Here is a 23107-nt window from a genome sequence, read left to right as displayed (position 1 = left end):
AGAGATGAGGTTGATATATTAAAATCCTTGATATTTGACATGATCTTTGACAAATTATTGGTACTAATTAAGAGGAAAATATCAAATGCATTTCCTTCCCTCTCTCCCTCTTTCTGTCTTTGCTTCTGTCCCTGTTTCTCTCTTTCTCTCTCTCTCTTTGGGTCTTTTCTAAGTCGTTAATTAATACAGCCTTTTCTGCTTGGTCATGGGTTTTTCAGGCTGCTAGTAACTATTATTTACAAATATGCTGGTGGTGAGATGCTTGGATAGGGCTCCGGATGGAGTGTGAGAGGTGATTATAATAAGACTTTAGCTTTCATCCATGAATTCTTTCCTCTACCCACCATCTAAAATTTGGTCAGGGAACATGTAGCAGAGATCATACATAACTGTTCTTGAAAACATTACAATGAATAATATTTTAATAGTTGCTTTGGGGATGCATTTTTGCGTTTCTTTTTATGCCCGTCGGAAAGGTTTCAAAAGAAACTTGGGAAGAGTACTTTCTTCCAGTGCTTTCAATTAAAAACAAAACAAAACAAAACAAAAAAACAAAACGGAAAACAACAACAGCAAAAAAAACCACTGGAGTATATATCTACTTGGATTTCAACTGCATTGATCCCTATCGAAATGGCTGTTGCTGTAACAGATTTAACTGATAAGCAATTCTGTAGTCTAAGGAAAGCCATTCACTGGGGAATGAGTCCATTTACTTTGTGTTTTTAATTAAAGGTGTCTAATGCTAGAGAGCCTATTGCTTTCCTCTATTCTCAAACATCACAAATCAATTCTTTTTTATTTTTTTAAATCTAGGGTCTGATTTATATTTTGTTGTTGTTGTTGTTAATTAAAATCAGGTTTCTACACATTCAAAAAACAGACTTAAGCACGAAGCAGTTTTTCCAGGTTATCTTTTAAAAATCTGCCCTCAGTAGAAATTTGGGAGAATTCTTTCTCCAGGGGCTGGTATGATTTCCAGCCCTGAATTCTATTATATTCAACTTCTAATGGCTCACAGTGTGAGCTACTTCTAGTCTAAATAAGCGCTTAGGCCATATCTCAGGGTGATTAATGACTGAGTGGGAAAGGTAAACACAGCACTTTGTGGACTGAAGATCAGAACAAACCAGGCTGATTCTACTCCCATCCCTGGCCTCTTGGCACAGGTCCCCTTCCTGAATTATTCTTATTACTAAGTAGAAGTCTTCACTTTTTTTTTTTTTTTTAAAGGTATGAATGTATTAGAGTGTAATAAGAGCACTGATCTGAGAAATAAGGAGGCTTGGGTTTAAACAAAGGATTGTATGTTGTCCCCAATACTTTTTTTCTTGTTGGATGTATCTAATTATTACAGCCTATTAAGAATTTTTTAGCCTGGTCTTCTCAGGCAGTTCATTAGATGTGCTTTCTAGTCTTATGTGTGCTTGATAAGTATTGGTTAGTTATGTTCCCTTTCAAGTGTTTGATAATAATAATAAAGAGACTAAGGCTAAAGACCAAGCCCTGTGGCCTCCTGTAGGATGGCTTCTTCCTGGTTGGTAACAATGTATTAATCAACTCTTTTTCCAGTATAGGGGTTAGATTAGTCAGAAAGTAACACTGCTGTGTTATTATCCATCTCTCATTTCTGCATCTTGCCCATCAGGGGAGTGCCAGAGATTTTGCCAAATGTCTTATTGAAATATGGACAAATTAAGAACTGTATCATTTCCTTTATCTGTTATTCTGGTTCTTACTAGCTTTTCTTTGGAAATACTCAGAAAATACTCATTTAAAATATTAATAATATTAATAGAATTTCACTGAGAAGTTGGAAACACTGTTTTATAGGATTTTTGACTCAATTTATTCAGTTTTTAAAATAATAGGACTATATTTGTCCCCCATTTTCACATATCATGTCATTTTATGATTCTCGGAATTAGGAAATAGCACATTGGATCATTCAGCCATTCATTCGGATAGTTGCAAGTATTAGGGAGGGGATCAAGTACTTCTGCAAGTTTTTTCTATAACTTAGGATATAATTTGTTTGGATTAGGAGGCTAGAATTAATTCATGATAGCTATTAATTTATGCCTAAGCGATTGGCTGAAGCTGTTTCGTAAATCAGCCAGAATGTTGTTCTAACCACAAAGAAAATGTCTGTCCTTTCCCCAACCTTTACTTCTTTGGTCAGGAGTCTGTTATGAGCTAGGCTGCCAAAGCTCTGCCTACACTGCCTACTCCAGTTATTGATCTCATTTCGGAATCTGTCTCTATATTACTATTTCTAGAATCACGGTCGGTAGGAATATTGTTTTGAGAGAGCAGGTCACATATTTCATTAAGGTAAAATGTGATTGTATTCTGACCTCTCTTCTCTTTAAATTGAATCTCACTATTTTGACAGAGCTCTTGCATGCCTGTTCTCTAATAGAGGACAAAAGATAAAACTATTTTTTTATAGATCGTTTCATAGTTTTGTTATCTCAATCTGAAAGTGGTATCCAGTGACAACTGCTCCTACAGCTGATGGGTTATTTTCCATTCTCAATGTGCTGTGACTGTCTTTTATTTAAAAGACCCTTCCAGGTTTCCTTGGTTTATCAGAGGTAGCACTACTTAAGTTTCATTCCAAGTTAAACTTTCAGTGTATTTTTTATTGAATTACTTTTTTTTTTTTTTTTAATAATCAACTGAATCAGACAGCTATTTTCACTTTAGTGGCACTTTTCTTCAGATTCACCCTGTTGTACCAGGAAATAAAGAGTAGATTTTACAGGCAGTGGGTCATGCATTATCTTTCATTCGGAGAAGATTTAGAAAAACTTTTCTGAGGAGATCTGTTCCTGTGCTATGGCCTCACCAGAGAAGGGATACCTTTTTGGACATGGTGAAGTGTTTTTAAGGCTAGATACCTTAAGTCTCATAAGAGTACCTTAAGTCTCATAAGAGTATATGAACCCTGTATACATAATTTCTTAAAATTCAGAGTTTATTAAAACGTGTATCTGCATTTAAATGGCATTGTTGAATAGTTTCATGCCACAGACCTTTCTGGAGAGGTCTTGAACTCATTGGAGCCCATAATTTAAAGAAACAGTATTTGGGGAAGATTGTTTAAAAGATGTGCAATCCTTTCTTCCTCTAGTTTTCCTATATTATCTAAAATGTATTGCCAAATCAAGCAATTGTGGAGACAAGCACAAGGAACCCATCAATTTGCCTCCCAATGGAATTCTATCACTGAATCAAATTATACCGGGAGCTGTATGCTGCATTTACTGTGCGAAAGCTTCGAGCCCATGTATGACTCTCTAATATGAAGTATATAAATGTTTCTAGTAAACATATTTGAGCTTTATTCCTCACTTTAAATGATGTCTTCATTTTTTTCCCCCTCCTCCTCTCCCTCTGATTTTATACTCATGGAATTTACTTGTGGTTACTATATTCTTTCCGTTCCCTTTAGTCTTTTCTAGAAGGGGGGTGGGATCTAGATAAAGGAATACAAAACATCTGTAAGCAGAAAAGAATAATTAGGAAATAAATTTGTTTTCTTTCTTGAACTTCTCTTGAACTTCTGTGGTTAAAGACAGTATTTTTGCTGTCTTAAATAAGATGTCCTGGTAAATGCTATTAGTACATATAAATACAGAAATTTGTATTTAAACTACTTACAGATAGCATAGAACTTTATGTATGTTGCCTCGAGCAAATCTTAATGCTCTTGTTTATTCAACAATTTAGTACCTTGGCATTTCTAATTAAGACGTACTATTTTATATTAAAGGATTTTAACATTTAACCATTCAGCATTTAATTAAATACTCATTATCTCATGTGCATATTTAAAATTTTAAAAAGGTTTACATATACCATCATGCTGATTGAATTCTACAAAGTAGACACTATATATGTACATAATTCCCATTTTAGAGCCTTGGTTGCATTTTAATTTGCCAAAAAAAAAAAAAAAAGAAAAGAAAGGAAAATATATCGTGAGACAAAGAAAAATAAGTTCCTTAATCTTAAGAGTTTCTTTATAATTCACCATCTGTAACAATTGTCTTTTAACCTCATGAAATATTAGTACTGAGAGGAGCCTTGGAAAGCAGTTTGGCCAGCCCTGTCATATGGGTGAAAATAGTTAGGGTCCTGAATTTGCCACTTATGTGATTTTATACAATTAGTTATTGATAGTGAGATTTAAAGTCCTATCTCTGCATAACCAGTCCAGTTGTCTTTGTATTAGGCCCTATCTCTTATTGTCTTAGTCCATTCTAATTCCAGAATACTCAAATAAATGTGAAATCCCCATGTAAAGTCTACTCAATGGGACCATGCTTACCCCCTGTAAAACCTCAAATAGAATGGAGTATTCTAATCCTTATTAAAACCCAGTGACTACCATCAGGGACTTCAACTCCCAGTGCAGTGTTTTTTTATTTTTTTTTTTTTTCCTTCAGTCCTTCATTATTGTGACCACTCAAAATTAAATGGCTACTGCCCTCACTTACCAATATATTAGCTCTTTTCTCTTTGCAGACAAATAGACCCAGAGGGGACTGTAGGTCCTTGAACTCTTTCTTTATTCTTCTAAGGCAACATTATGGAATTTGTTTATTGGTCGTAAATAAATGAACAACAAAAAAGTTTTGTAAACAAACAAATAGTTAACCACCTCAAGGCTCCAAACACTCAGCTTCACACTGAAAACCATAAACAGATGCATATGGAAACAGTACTTGCAGCATTGCACGCAAAACAGGAGCACAGGCTTTGGAATCATTGGAATTCATTTACTATACACTCCGTCAAGTTAGTCAAGCCTACTGTCTCCTCTTTAAAATAGTGATAATACCTACATCATAAGTGTGTTATGGTGAATGCAATGAAACAGTGTTGTGTGTTATGCAGTGCTATTGAAGTACAAGGTAATATTCAGGGTACCTGCCTGACATCTGATAGATTGCAGTCACACGGATTTACTTACTTTTCACTTTGGAAACAGGAGCATAATGTAGTTTATGGAGTAATTGAACTGATGGTATTGCAAGAGGCTTTCAAATTTGATTCAATTGAATAATTTTAGTTATCAGACCTTACCAGCAACAAAAAGGCCATGTTCATTCGTATTGCTTTTGTTGGTTAGCTGAAACCAGAAATTTGCCTTTTGACTTTTTCTGTGATAATCTAAAATGGTAGAGACATACATTCATTTTAGCTTAATCAGGCTATTTTACTTTACACTCTTCCATGAGTTGGCCTACAAATTTAATAGTAGGCCAACCTTCTTGTAACTTTCAGGAGTTATTTCTGAATCATTTGTCTGGACCCCGAATAAAAATGCTTACAGGTCTGTTTCTGTTGTGACCAATGGAACAACCTGGGCTTTTTTTATCTGGGTGTGAATGTCAGATTTATGCAAATTTATCTGCCCATGGGCCTGTGATAAAATTTTAAATTTATTTAGGACAGTTGTAAATCACAGGAAATAGTTTATGATAACATGGATAGTAAATTTTAAAATGTTCTCAAAAGTATTTTCAAGTCACGTTTTTAGTAATTACTAAATTACCTTAATAGGCCTATAGTGATAATCTACTTAGCCTGACACTTGATTGGAGTTGTAATTTTCTGACTTTTACAGAATGTGAATTTCTTTAAAAGCTGGAAAATGTGATTTAGTTTATCAGAAACAGAGTCTAGGCAGGAGGAATGAACCCTATATCTGAAGTCCTAGGAATGCAGTTTTTTCAAGAAATTAAAAAGTAATAACCAAGTAAGTGATAATATTTTGGTGTTGTAACATATTTGAAATAGAGGGGCGTTATTTAAACTTGTTATTCTGTTTGCTAACTTTTAAAATCACAATTATATTATAAAGGTAGGATTTAAACATTTTGAAGAGGGGAAATTTGCATCTTGCAAAATGGAATCTTGATCTTTTGGTGATGCCTGTCAAGTAGTTTCTGTTGTTTTCACTCTTACTATAATGAATTTAATAACTGTGCTTTCACTAATAATAATAAAAAAGGAACCCTGGCTTATCTATGTATGTATGTAGTTGGGAAAGAGGGGGGTATAGCTTTGCTTTGTAATTATTTTTTAAAATTTTTTTAAAGAATTTTATTTATTTATTTGACAGAGATCACAAGTAGGCAGAGAGGCAGGCAGAGAGAGAGAGGAAGGGAAGCAGGATACCTGCTGAACAGAGAGCCTGATGTGGGGTTCGATCCCAGGACCCTGAGACCATGACCTGAGCCGAAGGCAGAGGCTTAACCCACTGAGCCACCCAGGTGCCCCGGCGTAATTTTTTTTTTTTTTAATTTGCTGAACGGTTGTTTGATTTTTATAATGAGAAGAGTGCTTGTTAAGCGTCATACCATTATGAGGTTTTTGAGCCAGTACAGTAACAAATTGCTACTTTTGTATTGACCAGTATCCATTTGTCCTCTACTAGAAATCTTTTTATTTGGAAATTCCATAAGTATATTCAAGGCCGATGACCGTAGACATTCCTATGTGCAAAATAGAAGGATTGTCAGCCCATGACCCTCAGGCGTGCTTTGGTCTACAGTTCAATCTTAAAGAGATTACCGCAGAAGACTGTGCAGGTTAGATTATAGATTTGAAGGAATTTTGGAGATTTAGGTTCATAATCTGGGGTCTCTGGCTCATTAGGTTGTCCAGTTTTGAACTTGAAAGGCTTGTAAACTCAATTTTACATTCTCCATTACGGTGGAGGATCTTTGATTTTCATAGAGTGGGTTCTGGGGCTTCAAGATTAAATACTACTGCTTTCTGTAAGCACTTGATATTTTCTTTAACTTCATATTTAAAAAAAAAAATCCTTTGTCTGTTGTTTTTAACTTAAGTTTTAATGGCTAATTCATATGTGAATAAGTCCATTATAATCAACCCATGCCAAATATTATAGTTGATATCGGGTTCTTATTTTAGGAAATAGAATTACTAAAATAATGAGTGCTGTTAATATGATAGTACCTATTTTTCTGATAAGCTCCACATTAAAGCTTTTAGTTTGGTATTAATTTTAAGTTCATTTGTTCCAACTCTTCCAAATAAAGTGAATAATCTAGTCATTTTGCCCAAGGACACATAGCATTGGCCAGAGATTATGCATCAGTATCTTGGATGAGAAGCAGAGATCTTATAATCACAGTTTGAAAAATCTGAGTAATGGTTTCTTCAAAGTTGAGAACACCAGTGCGCTAGTGTTTTGTGAATGCTTTAAACTTTGATCAAGGAGGGGGGCTTCTGAGCTTCGGCCTGGGTGCCAATAGAGATTTGCACCTGATCAGACCTTTCTTTTTTTGAGTAGATAATAGCTGCTTCTGGCAGAAAACCAGATCAAAGCCTAGCAGGAGAGATTACTACATTGGTTTCATCAGCCATTTTCCAGCTACAGCTCTTATAAAGCTGATAACAGGGTGGGGGTGAATAAAATCATCTGCTTTCAACCTCCCTGTGGTGTTTTTATCTTGATTTGTTTAAGAACCAGGGAGGACCATGTCTACAGTGGGGACACCTGGTCAGTCCCCTCTCTATCCCTGTCAAAGTTTAAAGCACTTAAATAGTAATCACTGCTTTGACTCTGGGGTAGTTGGGTTACCATGTTTCCTTTGCTTTTAACTTGGCAATAGCTGTGGCTTCTTCAGCACCTGGTCTTCTGCCAGCCATCTCCGTCCCCTTGGATTAACTACAGAAGACTTTTAAATTTTTTTTATTTTATTTTTTTAGGGTTTATGTTTCCTCTGCTATTATCGAGGCAAAGAGCAGCAGCTTCTATTCCCTCCTTCCAAACATAGACCACAGTGCTCAGGCAGCCTTTTGTCTGTCCCTTTTTATTCCTTCAAGGCTGCTCTTGATGCTCTTGGTGTTAAGGACCTGAATAAAGCATGTCTTACTTGCCAAAAGTTTAGAATTGAAGTTAGAATCATAGCTCTTTCAGATTAAAAAAAAAAAAAATGCCTTGGTCACTCAGTCCTGTCCTCTTTGTTTTATATAGCATAGATGCAAGAAAAAACAAAGCTTATATAAATGATTGCCAGCATCTGTCCTGTAGGTGGAAAATGCTCAAATTGAATGTGGTGGCATTGCCATTGGCTCTCTGAGAGTCAGTGCTAATTACTTATGGTCATTGTATGTGACTTTGTAAAGTTGGGAGGTGAAGTGTCATAGAATATGTGTCTCTTTTCTTGTCTGAAAAAATATGTGTCTCTTTTCTTGTCTGAAAAAATACAGTGTTTCAACTTAGAAATTTTCTGAGGTTTCTTCAGTACTGAAATCTAGGAGATGACCTGGAACACAATTTCATTATTTAAAATGATTACATTTGTGTATGACTATAATTTGCATTATTCGTTTGTTTTAATAATACATGATTGACATCATCAAAATTTATTGATATCAAAAAAAATCATCTCAGATTGTGTCATCCCTATGGGGAAGCATTATCCCCCTTACAGCTATGTCTATAAGATGTTTCCAGGAAACCATCTTGGCCCAGAAGTAAACACTGTCTGCTATGGGTTAAGGATAATCGACTAGCAAGTACAATCAGCAGAAGGGAAAGTTAATTTAATTGGTTTAAAGACTTTCTTGCAGCCACAGAGCATGCTAAATTGATTTTGCCTTATTACATACAAAAAGTGCAGCACATTCATTTTACAGCTGGAGTTGCTTCTGGAGAATATTTTACCTTCTACATACTACCACCAATGATTTTAAGAAACTTGAAAACAACAATTTCAAATTTAACATCTGTCACTTCTCCTTAGAGCTTCAGCAGGTAGTCAAAGGAATGCTGTAAATAAAGGAAGATTTTGCATGAGTAAAGTTGGCTATTTTATGTTTTCAGCTATCAGGAATTTAGACATGAATTAATTGTTTATATTTACTCTTCATACTCCAACTGTATATCGGTTTCTGTATTTCTATCAGTGATACATCGTTCTCAGAATCCCTCCGCCTGGAAACTTCGTCGTTGGAACTGACTCAACTTTCATCACAGACCAAAACCTCTCCTCTCCTCCTTTTTCCATATCAAAGCCAGTTAATGAACTACATTGTCTCTGCCCCGTGGTTCATATATGGTAAAGTTTGCCATTCCCACCATTTACCTAGATTTCTCCGTGCCATTCTCTTGATAAACTGGCCTCCCTGCCATCATTATCCAGAGTTTGGGTATCCTGCAAATACTTTTGAGGCCTCTAAACATGCCCCTTTTTGTGTCCAGGTGAGTTAAAATGTAGCCTTCTTTTGAGCCTTTGCAGCTTCCCCTGACATTCAGTGTTTCCTTTGCATTTCAGCAGACTTAGGTAGCCGCATCAATCATAACCCATCTAATGTCATGTTTTTTTTTTTTGTTTGTTTTGTTTTGTTTTTTTAAAGATTTTATTTATTTGCCAGAGATAGAGAGAGTACACACAAGCAGGCAGAGAGGCAGGCAGAGGCCGCGAGAGAAGCAGGCTCCCTGCAGAGCAAGGAGCCCAATGCGGGACTCGATCCAAGGACTCTGGGATCATGACCTGAGCCGAAGGCAGCCGCCCAACCAACTGAGCCACCCAGACGTCCCTCTAATGTCGTTTTGTAACTACCCTCATTTTACCCGGTCTTTGGCTTTCCGACCGTCAGGCTTGTCCTTAATTTAGCTTTACAGCCCAATACCCCGATGCACTTGTTGACACATTATCGATAGATGCTTTTTGTTTGTTTGTTTAATTTTATTTATTGATTTGTCAGAGAGAGAGAAAACACAAGCAGAGAGGGGGAGCAGCAGGCAGAGGGAGAAGCAGGCTCCTCGCTGAGCAAGGAGCCCTATGTGGGGCTTGATCCCAGGACTCCAGGATCGTGACGTGAGCCAAAGGCTTACTGTTAACCAACTGAGCACCTAGGCATCCCTGCTGGATGTTATTTAAAATAAGTTTTCTGCTACTGAGGACAGGATCTCTGTGTTTTACCTTAACTCTCTCTCCGTATTGGCTTTACGGGAATGGCACAAATTAGGTGCTAAACTTAAGAATTGCCTCTTGAGTTCTTATCTCATTTTAAGTATTTACACATTCTTGATCTATGCTATATAATGACGTTTGTTCCACACATATTTAGCTGTTCAGAACATTGTTAATTTTATTACTGGAAATATCACAGCATACTTTTTATACATATAATTGTGGAAATTTAGCTTTTCTTCATGTATTTTCATGACAGATTCATAGCATTTACTTTTAGTTAGTTGCAGGCTTACAACCAGGCAATTTAATTCTTACCCTAATGGAGAAATTAATAAATTTAATGAATGAGGCAGTTACATTTTTGCAGGATAATTTGATTCCAGTTTCCTTTTCTTATAAGATTGATAAACTGGAATTTTAGAGGATATTTCATTAATCTGTCTATTTTATGGTAGAAAATAAATCCCTGACCTCTGGGACTTTTCTTGAACTAATTAGCCCTTACCGTATGAGGTATGAGCCACTTATTACCATGTCGTTCTCCTGTCTGATTCTCACTGGACAAGAATATTACTGTTTAAGACTATACTTTCAGGGATCATTTCTATAGTTTGTTACTAGAGAAGTTTCTCTGAATTTGTAGAGTACCCAAAACCACGAGGAGGAGACAGACGTAGTATTCCTTCCTGAGCGTGAAGCTGACTTTGGGCATTGTGCTATACAACAGCCCTTGGTCATTGATGATCGTTCTTCTTCTCTTTTGCAGAGGTTAGCTGGGGATAAAAATATATTATATGTTTATAAAAAAATTTTAAAAAAATTAAAAAAAAAAGAAAAAGAATATTACTGTTTGATGTGATCTCTCTTGCTGTGTGTGACATCAGTGATAGCTTTCTGCTTATGATTTCACCTGGGCTGTTTCTTTTGATGAGGGTTCTAGCACAGGAAATGATTGAAGAAGATCCCACGATGGAGGAACAGTCACAGTCATCTTCATTAAGAGTTTATATTTACCTTTTATCAGCAGGAAGCAAATGATAAGACTTATAATTATCCCCTTCAGGAGTGTTAAAAATATAGTTCTCTCTTGCCTACCAAGATAAGGAAAGAAACTTGAAAAGTCTCTCTCAAGGCAATATGTTAAATCTTTTGCTTTTGTTAATAGACTCATCACTGAACACTTTAATTATCTAGTTTTGTCTTAAGAGAATATGTAGCCAGCAAAGAATAAAATAGTCAGGGTGCGTTCAATATATTGAAAATACGTTCCTTTAGATGACATTTGTATCAGAAGAAGACTTAGTACGATGGATAAAATACTGATTTAAAATTAAATGATTGGGTTATTGTACAGTAATTTAACTAGAGCCATTGTGTTTTAGAGATTGTAAAACAAATGAAATGTTAAAAATAATTTTACTGTTCACTGAGGCACAGTGATTATTGCAGAATAATGATTTTCTGTTGGTAATGCAGTCAGCAAATGTAAGTAGACCTCTTTCCTTTTTTGACTACCATTGATGGCTTTGTCTTTCTGAATATGGACCCTGTTCCCCAAAAAAGGCTGAAATCATAGGTATTTGTAATAGTTCTCTCTCTTCTTTTACATAAACTTTAATTAATGGTTCTCTCACTTTCTTTGCATTTTATGTTTCCCCTCATGTAGAAAATATGTCTTTTTGTGCTCAATAATGGATGACCCTTGAAACTTAGTGACAAATGTAGGTTAATTTAAGTCATCATCATCAATTTAACAAGCACCTCTGGTAATACGTTTTTCACTTTTAAAAAATTGTACCATGAAGCAAAATGTGTTTCTCTGGGAAACAGCAATGATTATAAGATAATCACACACCTCTAGGGCATAAGCATGGGAAAGGTACAGGCAAATGTATCTATTCCTTTGACATAATGATTATTTCATAATAACCAAGTGCTTCCATTTCAGTCTTCTCTGCTAACACTATCTCATTTTTTCCCCTATTCTATTAGGCTGAAAGAGGAATAATAGAATTTTTCTCATGTGCTAAAATATGATGCTGGAAGTTTTGTGATGGTTCAGTATATATTTCAGCTGAACTGTACATTTCCTTATAATCAAAAGGAAATCAGAATGGTCCTTTAGCCCAAGTAGTTGATATAATAGAGAAAATAGATGTTCCTTAAACTACTTTGTTCATACCTTTCCCAATACTACTCCCAGATCTTTTTTCAGAAATCTCCAATTTCAACTTATATTTTATTGCTAATGACAGTTTTGAAATATATTCTTGTTTTGTGGATTCATACTATTTGGAATATTTAAACTAGAAATGAATATTTTACTCAGTGTTTCAAGGATTGTGCATAGCCAGAGTCCCGAGGTCACAGCCAAGGGAATTGTATATGTTGTCGTTGTTAAGTGTGGAGTTTTGTGTGCTGTTTGGTTTAATTACTTAGTATAAACTTTTCTGGGAAGCTGTTTTGTGCATTATTAGTAATAGTTAAATGTGGGAGAAAGATTTGCACAATTTTAGGGACAATGGGCTTTAGTGTCAAATCTAGTTATGATAAAATCCAGCTGAATCCCTTGCTATCTCTTTCTCTGTACAACTTATTTATTGTGTCTAGGCTGCAAATTTGTTCAGAATTGCCTAGGGCACTGTCTGGCAGATAAGTGTTCAGTGAATCGCAGTTGTTTGTTTTTTCTCTCCGAAGTTTGCCTTCCTGTCCATAAGTTTGGTTGGAGTATGTATGTTGGATGGGCGGGTAGGTGTGTTTGAGGAGGTGGTTAATAGTTTTGTATAACCAACAGGAATCAGGATATCCAGTTATTTTTGTATTCCTGAGGATAGCATGAGTAACTCAAGAGATTCCTGAACTAGGTCAGTATGACTCTTTTTGTCAACAGACTAAAGGCCTTTGCTGAGAGCTGCAGTGTGTAGGAAGCCTCACTGAAGCTAGGATCTTTCTTAGCTGGGCTTTGATAGGAGATGAATGTATTGAGTGCCAATCCTATGTTAGAACAGTTCATGTGTTATCACATGACCCCTTTGAATCAACCCTGTGTTTCACAGAATGAACAGGGGGTGTGGGATGCATATGTGATACTTAGAGAATCACACGGTAAGTGATGACCTGGGATCACAGCCCAGGAGGGTCAAGGCTGTACTGTAAACTTAGTAGAAAAGCTGGGCTCCATTTTCAAGGTCAATTTGAAAGATTCCTCTTTTGGTTAGAACATTTTCATCACTTTAGACGATAATATCTCATGTTTACTGAATTAGCTAACTGTGGCTATTTTTTTATTTATATGTTACGTATGTATGTGCCCACATGTTTTTATTCTGATTTTATTACAGATATGAACAAATATAAATAAGAAAGAAATTCTTCCCTTCCACCTCACCCATAGAACACTTGAGTTTTAAATAATAGAGCAGTTAATAGGTTTTGGTGAAATAATAAATGAGAGAGAAATACAGGAGAGAACATAAAATAATTCATATTTTATTGATTCACCTAGCAATTTCTATTCTTGGTAAATTGGTTGAAGAAATGCATTACATTTTGCCTGTTCAAAGATGCATTTATGGCATGCAGATAAATTGGAGACTTTCTTTCTTTTTTCTGTTTAGTCTGTACTGACTCATCACTGATACTGATTTGTTATTTTCTGGATGTGCATTAATATGTGGATATTTTGTTTTTGCTTGTTCCTGAAAACCTACATATCAAAATGAATATTTAATTAGCTAGACTTTTGTAAAATTACTAGTGAATATCATAATAAATAATAAAATATTTCATTATAATACTTGTTGGCAATTTCTAGAACAGAGTGAGATAATTTTTACATGTATTGCTTAGCAGTTTTTTTCCTTCAGAAATTCCCCTTGTCTATATTCCTTCCTGTGCTACTTCAATTTTGGGTTTTCACTTTCTTCCACATGGAAGCCCGGTTGGTTCGGCAAACTTGGAAATGCTTGGAAGCATTGTTTTCAGGAAGCACATCAAAGCTTGACTTGAGAGCTTGTGTAGCACAAGTTTGTTTTATTTCTGGCACCCCATAAGCCTTGCCTGAATTCTTCCCTTTGGCATTGTTGTGTGCTTAATTTTGTAATCTATCCTGGCCTTCCGGACATTTTATCTTTCCTGTTGATGAAATAGTATCATGATCCTAGAAGAGACCTACAGATACTGTGATCCGGTGATTTAATTTCATAGAAAGAACCATGGCCTGGAGAGAATGTTTGACCCAGTGTCCCATAACTCTAAGTGGCATAACCAGGATTAGAACCTGGACCTGACTTCTAAAGCCACTGTTCCTTAGCTAATAGTGAAGTGTAGTCAAGTTCTGGCTTTTAAGGGAGCATATCATTTAATTTCTCTCAGCTTCATTTTTAATACCTGTGAGACATGAGCGACTATTAATAACGGTCCTGTCTACCTTGCAGCTCTTCTGTGAAAATCAAATAAAATAATGTACATTAAGATACGCTGTTGCTACTATTCCTGATAAGGATGCCTTGCATTTTTGAGTACCCACACCTCTTTGTATTTGGTGTCAGTGTGTAATGGAGAAATGATGCCCACATAGAAATAGCAGGATTGGGGGTACCTGGGTGTCTCAGTGGGTTAAAGCCTCTGCCTTCGGCTCAGGTCATGATCCCAGAGTCCTGGAATTGAGCCCCACATCGGGCTCTCTGCTCGGCGGGGAGCCTGCTTCCTCCTCTCTCTCTCTGCCTGCCTCTCTGCCTACTTGTGATCTCTGTCTGTCAAATAAGTAAATAAACAAAATCTTTAAAAAAAAAAAAAAAGAAATACCGCACAAGAACCTGTTCCTGCCCATCTCTTCATTGTGCATTCGGTAACTTCGCATTGGTAACTTGAAATTGGCCATGGTGAGAGGATTTCTGTCCCTGAAATCAACAAGGGCCACCAACCAGGACCTGTCATCTCCCAGTCCTTGCTGAGTACTTACCAGCAGACCACTGAGCTCACATTTTGCCCCTTCTGGTCCTACTGCTATAGGCCATCCCATGTCTCTGCATTAACTGTCTCAACAATGAGAAAGGGAAAGCCTCTTTGTTCTTCAGGGATTTTTGCCAGGTTTCCCCAAGGACTCCCTCATGAAGGATTTGTCCAGGAGCCATTTGCCAGCCTCCCTTTCTCACAGGTACTCCCAATCTTGGTGAGTGATTCTTTTAGAACTTTCTTTTTGGCCCCGGGAAGGTTCCTGTGGGGTTCCTTGCTTCCCCTCTCTCCCAGAGGTAGGGATGCCCATGACTGTCAATAGTGCACTTCTCTCCCTTGTGCCCAACATTCTGTTCTGATCATTTGGTTGTGGTAGGTGGCGGAGTGTAGTAGGACCAGGTCTGCCACTGGTCAGAAAACACTGAAGGAAGATTGGTTCCAGGTATTCATGAATTCTCTAGAGTGTGAAGTATTTAGAACATTTTTTTGCCCATTTTGCCACATTTTGGACTGCAGCTGCAAATTCTTGGGGGGAAAAAAGAGTACCTGTTAACCTTGTATTATAAAAGAGACAAAAGGAGCCATAATATTATATTTTTTAGTTATTTCACAAAATAGACTTTTCATGTCAGTGTTTCACACTGACATGTAAATTAATTAAAGTAGAATGTAAGGCTGTGGTCTTAAGTGGATTTTCCAAAAGCAGCTGAGAGTTTAGATGAGTATGGGTGAAATATCAGTCTCCCTTCTCCTTCTTTGCCCTGTACCCCTCCATAGTCCTGTGATTGGGGACAGTTTAGGGTTTATCTTTTATAAAGATAACCTAAGTACATAAACATTAATTTATTTCCCTGGGGAAATTAGTATTCTCTTTGCATGCAGAGAATTTAACATTCAAAAGAATTAAAAGGAATTCATTCCTGCAGTTTAAAAAACAAAAGGGTGAATATTTAGGTTTTTAAGCTACTGATATTGATCAGTATTGACATTTTAATTTAAAAATAAGATTTTTTTTAAGGCTTGATTTATTTATTTGTCAGAGAGAGAGAGAATACAAGAAAAAGGAGGGAGAAGCAGGCTCCTTGAGGCTCCTTGCTTAGCAAGGAGCATGATGGGAGACAAGATCTCAGGATCCTGGGATCATGACCTGATCCAAAGGCAGACACTTAACTGACTGTGCCACACAGGCATCCGTAAAACTAAGATTCTTAATCTGACTCTCTAAAGATAAAAATCTCCAGTCAAGAAAGTATCATTTGTAATATGTTTTCACTGTGTGAACTTATTTGGTTTTAATAATTTAATCTGGAGTTTGTCTCACATTGTTTGAATCTAGGGAAAAAATATGTTGGAAACGAGATAAAATCAGTGTATCAACAATTTTGTATTGTAGTATGTAGTATGTTGTATAACTTTCTGCTTAGTTTGTCATCCATCCATATAGTTGGGATGAAATTCAAACTTGTAAAGTAATATTTGACTATAATAGTGAACTACCCAGCCTTGCACTATCCAAATAAAGTGCCCTTGATCGGTTGTCATTTGCACACATGGAAAGACTTTTCTCAGGCTGAGTAGCTACTGGCATTGGTTTCTAGATGTAGACCTGACACTCTTGCTTGTTGGGGCCATTCAGTAATTAGTGCACCGTATAAGGGCCCAACTCAAAGCTTTCCTTAAGGGTAGAACCCACTTTCATGATTCCTAGAGAATTCATATTACTCTTACATGGAAATTTACAGTGACACTCAAATTGCTTCTTTTCTCTTTTTTTCTTCTCTTTCGTTTTTTTTTGGGAGAGGGGAGAGGGCAGAGGGAGAGGGAGAGAGAGAAAGAGAATCTTAAGTAGGTACCATGTTGATTGCAGAGCCGGAGGTGGGGTTCCATCTCACGACCCTGAGATCATGACCTGAGCCAAACTCAAGACTGACTGAGCCACCCAGCGCCCCTTCAGTTGCTTCTTTTTACTTTTGGTTTCACTATCATTAATAGATCTCGTAAGTGCTTTTATTCGTATTTCAGACCTTCACTGTCCAGTTGAGGTAGCCTCTATTGAGATGTGATCACCTAAATTTAATTAAAATTAAATAAAATTAGAAATTTGTTTCCTCAGTCACACTGGCCACATGTCAAGTACTTGGAGCCCACATGCCACTGGGTCACCATATAGGACGGATAGAGAAAACTTGCATTGTGGCACACAGTTCTGTTGAACAGTTTTGACCTACACTCTGAAGCACCCCATATAGTACCCCCCCTTCAATAACTGTAGACATGTGGCTAGATTGTAAGTATTTTGCTAATTCAAGTACTAGTGTTTCAGCTATATTATGGACTAAAACATCTTAAGGGCTATCTTAGAAAATTAACTGTCATTTGTTATTTGTAACATTTTTTTTTTTCTCTCTAGAAAATTTCAAATCCATATAACTTGTATTCAGAAATCCATATGGATATTGATGTCTGCTGCTACATCTTTAATCATATGATCCAAAGAAATCAAAGAATGAATCATCTAATATGTTAAAACAAAACTTGAAGGGTTTTTTTTTTTTGAGATTTTTAATTTAAGCATTAGGTTTGATATATGGAAAAAGAAATGACAAGATGGGATTTATATTTATGTAGGTAAAATGGAAAATGAAATTCAGAGCTGGACAGAGTGACAGAGCAAGTGATATAAAATAGAAATTACGGCCAACTAGGCTCAGATTAAAAAACTGATGAGTGATCTCAGCCTATAATTTACAAAGAGAGAGAGAGAGAAGCTAAGACAATGTCAGTCAGCTTTGTAATTTAGGTTAATTTTCAGATTTTAGAGAGGAATTGTACCATTAAATGTTAAACTTTTAAAGCACTATTTCTTAGGTGCCTTCAGAGTAACTCATTATGACCTCATAGTTTTGTAATATCTTCCAACACATTTGAAACTTCAGTGACAGCATATTTTAATACTGGAATTAAACTGAGAAAGAAGTTTGTTTCAAAATAATTTTTACTTTACTTGCTTCCAACATTAATTTGTTATAATAGTAGTTATAGAAATCTCTACCCAGGGGATTGATGAACTGCTCTCCGAAATGGACTTTATACAAGTATCTCCAAGAAAAAGTTTTTACCTCTCTACCTCAAAATAGAAAAGCAGTGTGCTACAACTTCTTCCTTCTTTTTTTACCTGAAGACCTGTGTACAGAAAGCATGCTGCATGCCATTTGCTATGCTGGATATTAGATAAGGAAGGATAAGATCATTTTCTCCATTTCCTAGGTCATCCCCATAGTGCATACTATCATCTTTTCCTTGAACACCCGCCATGGGTGTCCTTAATTATTGTCTTTGCTTCTGCTTTTGCTGTCCCACACTCCTCTTCTCTCCATAGTCATCACAATAAGCTGCTTTAGATTGTAATTCAGATTATGTCACTCCTCTGCTGTAGGCCTGTCCCATTACACTTAGGATAAAATGCAATTTTTTTAAAATGAAATTTCAAATATACTTTAGAGAAAGCCATGTCATCAAAGTATGGTTTAGAGAAAAGTAATATAATACAGAAGGCTAAAAAAGATTTTCTCCATTACACAACGAATACATTGATAAATACTTGCAAAAATTAAAATATTCTAAGTTAATAGAGCAAAAATGTGAAATTCCTTCTTCGTATTATTCCACTCCCTTCTATCCAATACTTCTTTTAAGGTAGCTATCTTAAGTTGGGTCTATATTGTGTAAGACCTTTTTCTATGAAATTACATTCATATTGTATGTTTGCTATATGATATATGTTATGTATGTGTGTTTTATATATACATATATATTTATATGTAATATACCATCTGTTTTTTTATCTATCTAGTGCATTACTGGTACAAATTAGCCTATCTGGAGACTCCAGCTATGAACAGCCTTGTCCATTTATTCTAAGATATTTTACAGATAATTATCTTTTCCCCCCCATAATGTGAAAATGTTAGAGAAGCACTACTTAAGTCCAGGCTTCGCACCTCTCTCACCTCAAACATCTCCTCCCAGCAGTTCTCCCAGCTTACTCTTTTTGTCCCTGGTTGGCTGGTGTCCTCACAGCAGACTGATCTTTTGAAACACATGTCAGATATTAAGGATTCTACCGAAACTTCTCCCATGGCTTCTCAACACATTTAGAATAAAGTCCATATCTCTAACATGAATTTAACTCCTGGCTAACTCCAAATTAATTTGGCCACTGCTGTATGCCTCCTTCACTTTGCCCTGTGCTTCTGGAATGTTCCAAGTTTGTTTTGTCTCAAAGCCTTTGTGGTTGTTATTCCCTCTGCTTGGAATGGTATTCCTTTCTTCTTCACATTCAGGTCTCTGCTCATATTTTACCTTCTGAGAGATTTCCCTGATCACTGGGTTCCTACTGTTTTGTTCTATAGCTCCCTGCCTCGATAAAACTTTGTTACCGTACTGTATTTACTTACTGTCTTTCTTCCCTATTAGGATGCTATTTATCTCTTATACATGTTAGGTAGTCAACAAATAGTTATATAATAAACAAATGCATATGTTACGCTAAAAGGGTTAGTAGACAATGCAACTGATCTTTTCATTCCATATTCGTTTCATTTACTTCCTTTTTCCAGTGGTCTTGGATTTCTCTTGTATTAGCATGGGTACTTTGGGGACAGGTAAGGGAAAATATAACTCAAGACTTAGTTAATTTATTAGCCCAGTAAGCCATGCATGATTAACTCTTGGTATCACTGAGTGTATAAAATATTTTGATCTTTTTAACATAATCAAATGGAAGTTTTAATTATTACCTTGCTTGATTTAACATTATGTAGTGATCCTATTATAGAAATTTTAAGGGATTTCTCATGGCCTCCTTTTTTTTTTTTTTTTTTTTTTAAACAGAAGAAAATGTACATAGATCTTTTCTTTCCTAGCAGTTGTGGCTCTGTCTTGTTTAAGTCTTCATATCCCTAGTGGCTAGGGTATTTAGTGTGTGTTTACCAAATGCTTGGGTAATGAGGATGAATAAAGATTATAAAGAGTATAGATATAACTAAACTAGCTAAACTAGTATTATTTTAAAAATAACTAAAACTGTAGTTTCAGTAAAAAGGCAATGATTTTATTTCCTCTAACATTCCTCCCTTCGTCTCTCCTCAAAATCGTATTTAAATAATTTTCAGTGGTTCTAACTGATTTCTGAACAAACTGTATTCTGGCTTATATTCTTTCTGCCAAGATTTGTTCATTATGAGCTTATCAACAGTAAAGTTTAGGTCTATTTACATATCAGAGGCTTCTCTGATTTTTGAGAGTTAGAACTTTGAATTAGATTAGCTCAGTGAATCGTTGTTGGTTTTGGTGACATGTTGTATAGACAAACTGAAAGATAAATTTTGAGCACTCTCCTATGAAAACAGGATTTAACATAGGGTGAAAGGAATGCAAAGTTTTATTTTATAACACCAACTTCACTTATAATTATATAAATCTTAACAGTGTTTATGACATTTATTACAATATTACATTGAAGTAATACTATGTGTTATGTATTACATATGGTATTTATTACATTGAAGTAAAGTCTTTAACAACTTGGTGTTACTGTAAGTAATGAATCACTAAATCCTACTCCTGGAACTAATATGATAGTATATGTTAACTAACTCAAATTTAAATAGAAACTTGAAAAAAAAAGTGAAGTCTCTAAGATTATTTGCATTGAGCACTGTTCCTTTGTTAGTGCAATTTTAGATTTAAGAATGAACTATATGCATACATGCACACACGTTTTCCTGGCAATATAATAATACATATTTGTTTACTCCATAAATATATACATGAGTGTAGGAATAAAATCTTGTATCATTGTACATAAGCACTGTGCAATAAATATTTCTTGACTAGCTGGTTAATACCCAAGCATGTTAGGTCCTTTTATGAGATTCCAGTCCCTCAGTCTACTTGTTGCTCCCACAGTGTCCTTTATTTGGGTACCTGTCACATCTTCTCATTTAGAAAATCCTTCAGAAGCGTTCTAGTACCTTCAGGATAAAGGACTGCTTCCAGCATAAAAGTCTCCACAAGATAAGCTCTCAGCCTCCTACTTTGTAGGCCTTATCTCCACTGTTCTGACTAACCCTAAAAGTTCTATAAATTGCTGTGCCAGTAAGTCAAGCAGTTTCCTACTGCCTGCTTTTTGCAAATGCATCTCATTTGCTCTGTGATACACTTTTTTTTCTTTTTCCTGTTAGCCCTATGTTTGCAAACTGCTCTGGAATCATTTCCTTTTTGAGTCACTGCTTTCCCAGATAGAAAATGATTCCTAGCCCCTGTCCCTTGTATGCTAGTGCTCTGTGTACATTATAGATCTTCCCTCATAGCTGCTGTGGCTCTGTCTTGTTGCAGTCTTCATATCCCTAGTGGCTGGGGTATTTAGTGTGTGCTCACTAAGTGCTTGGGGAATGAGGATGAATCCTTTGACCACACCATCACTCAGAGGTTACTTTCTCTGAAGTCTTTGGCTCTCCCCCCAGGAAGAGCAAGTCTCCCTCCTCTGAACCCTCTCCTATCTCTCTAACTCTGTTTTATCACCTAGAGCTGTACTATACTAATTCTCTAACACACTCATCTCTTCTACCACACTGTGACTTTGTTCAGGACAGGGATTAAAAAAAATTAGGTATTTCTCTCCTTTTATCATCTATCAAATATTGGGCACTGCATATATTTTTTGATGAATGAGTGAGTGGCCAATTGTTTAAACTTTTTAAAAAAATTATTTTATACAGCCTTAGGGGTTTTGTTTGTTGATTGTTTAATTTTAACTGGCATCTGAAAAAGAAAACCCATGAATCCCACTGTGAAGTGCTTTTCCATGCAAATGAAAAGATACCAAAACAAGACTGTTCCTAGAACCAGCTCTTCCATTAAGAACTGTAGGAGTAGGGGCGCCTGGGTGGCTCAGTGGGTTAAAGCCTCTGTCTTCGGCTCAGGTCATGATCTCAGGGTCCTGGGATCGAGCCCCACATCGGGCTCTCTGCTTAGCGGGGAGCCTGCTTCCCCCTCTCTCTCTGCCTGCCTCTCTGCCTACTTGTAATCTCTGTCAAATAAATAAATAAAATCTTAAAAAAAAAAAAAAGAACTGTAAGAGTAGGACGAAGATTTCCAGCCCATTTTCTTTATCTTGAAACTAAGGTAAATCAACTTAAATGAGTGTTTCTCAGACAGTGGGCTGCATCAGAATCACCTAGAGGGGCTGTGCATCCCTGGCCCCGACCCATGGAAACTCTGTGGGTGGGGCTCAGGTATATATACATTCCTCCAAGTACCTTGATGTTGTTGATGCTACTGTTGACAGATCCCACGTTGAGAATCCTGGGCTGGTCTCTCTAATTTGTTGATACTTTAATGACAATATGTAGAGGCAAGCCAAAGTTTAACTAGGTTAAATACCTCCTGAAGTATCTAAGAGGTCTTTGGTTTCCATAAGTTACTTCTAGATTTGTCCGAGTGACTCTTTCAGGTCACCTAAGTCACTGGAAGTTGGTTTCTATTCTTTAGGGTCTTTATTTAAAGGAGGCATTTGGTCATGCCGGCTTCTATCACTTTCCCTCACCTGTAACTTAATCCTGCCAATGGAATTAGGCTTTCCCTCCTTTTCCATCTCCTGTACTCAGGGATGATAGAGTTCATTTCTCTCCATCTATTTTTAAAGTCCATTTTTATTCTATTCCTTTTGTCTTGTATGGATAATAAAAGTCGTTTGTGAATCAGTCACTTTTTTTTTTTTTTTTTTTTTTTTTGTGGATAGAGTTTCAGGCTTTTGTAATTGTATAAAGAGTTCCCAGGGTTTCTCTTTTCATCAATATTGTAATTTCTAAAATTCTCTGCCTCAGATAAACCATTTTTATTAATTGTCAGACACCCAGATGGGTTATATGTATTCTTCAGAAATGATGTTGACTTTATGATTTGGAAAGGGATATGGAAAGGGATGTCATTTTCCTTCTTTTTTTGACTGAAATTTAAGGCTTCAATACTAGGTAACTTCGATTTCTGAATATCCTACACAACAATTTTTTGTGTTAAAGATTTTAGGAAGAAGTATTCTTAAAGGAAGACCATTTCCTTTGCTGATTTATAAACTTATGATTGTTTTGTTAATTGATATTCTGCAAAGAATTAAATGT

At 36.2% G+C, this 23107-nt stretch overlaps 1 protein-coding gene and 1 non-coding gene across 16 annotated transcripts in view; both read left to right on the top strand.

The window, feature by feature from the left end:
* Positions 1 to 23107, top strand: part of PTPRK (protein tyrosine phosphatase receptor type K) — a 549502-nt gene that overhangs the window by 234444 nt on the left and 291951 nt on the right. The gene's annotated exons all lie outside the window — the stretch shown is intronic.
* LOC116870611 lies at positions 10548 to 10766 on the top strand. Its single transcript, XR_004383258.1, has one exon. It is a non-coding gene; the product is annotated as a small nucleolar RNA U3 (small nucleolar RNA).

This window comes from Lontra canadensis, unplaced genomic scaffold (genome assembly GCF_010015895.1).
Source record: "Lontra canadensis isolate GAN:19392208 unplaced genomic scaffold, GSC_riverotter_1.0 scaffold23, whole genome shotgun sequence".
NCBI classification, from domain to species: Eukaryota; Metazoa; Chordata; class Mammalia; order Carnivora; family Mustelidae; genus Lontra; species Lontra canadensis.
Note: the sequence above shows the minus strand (reverse complement) of the source record. Positions and strands in the feature narration are given on the sequence as shown.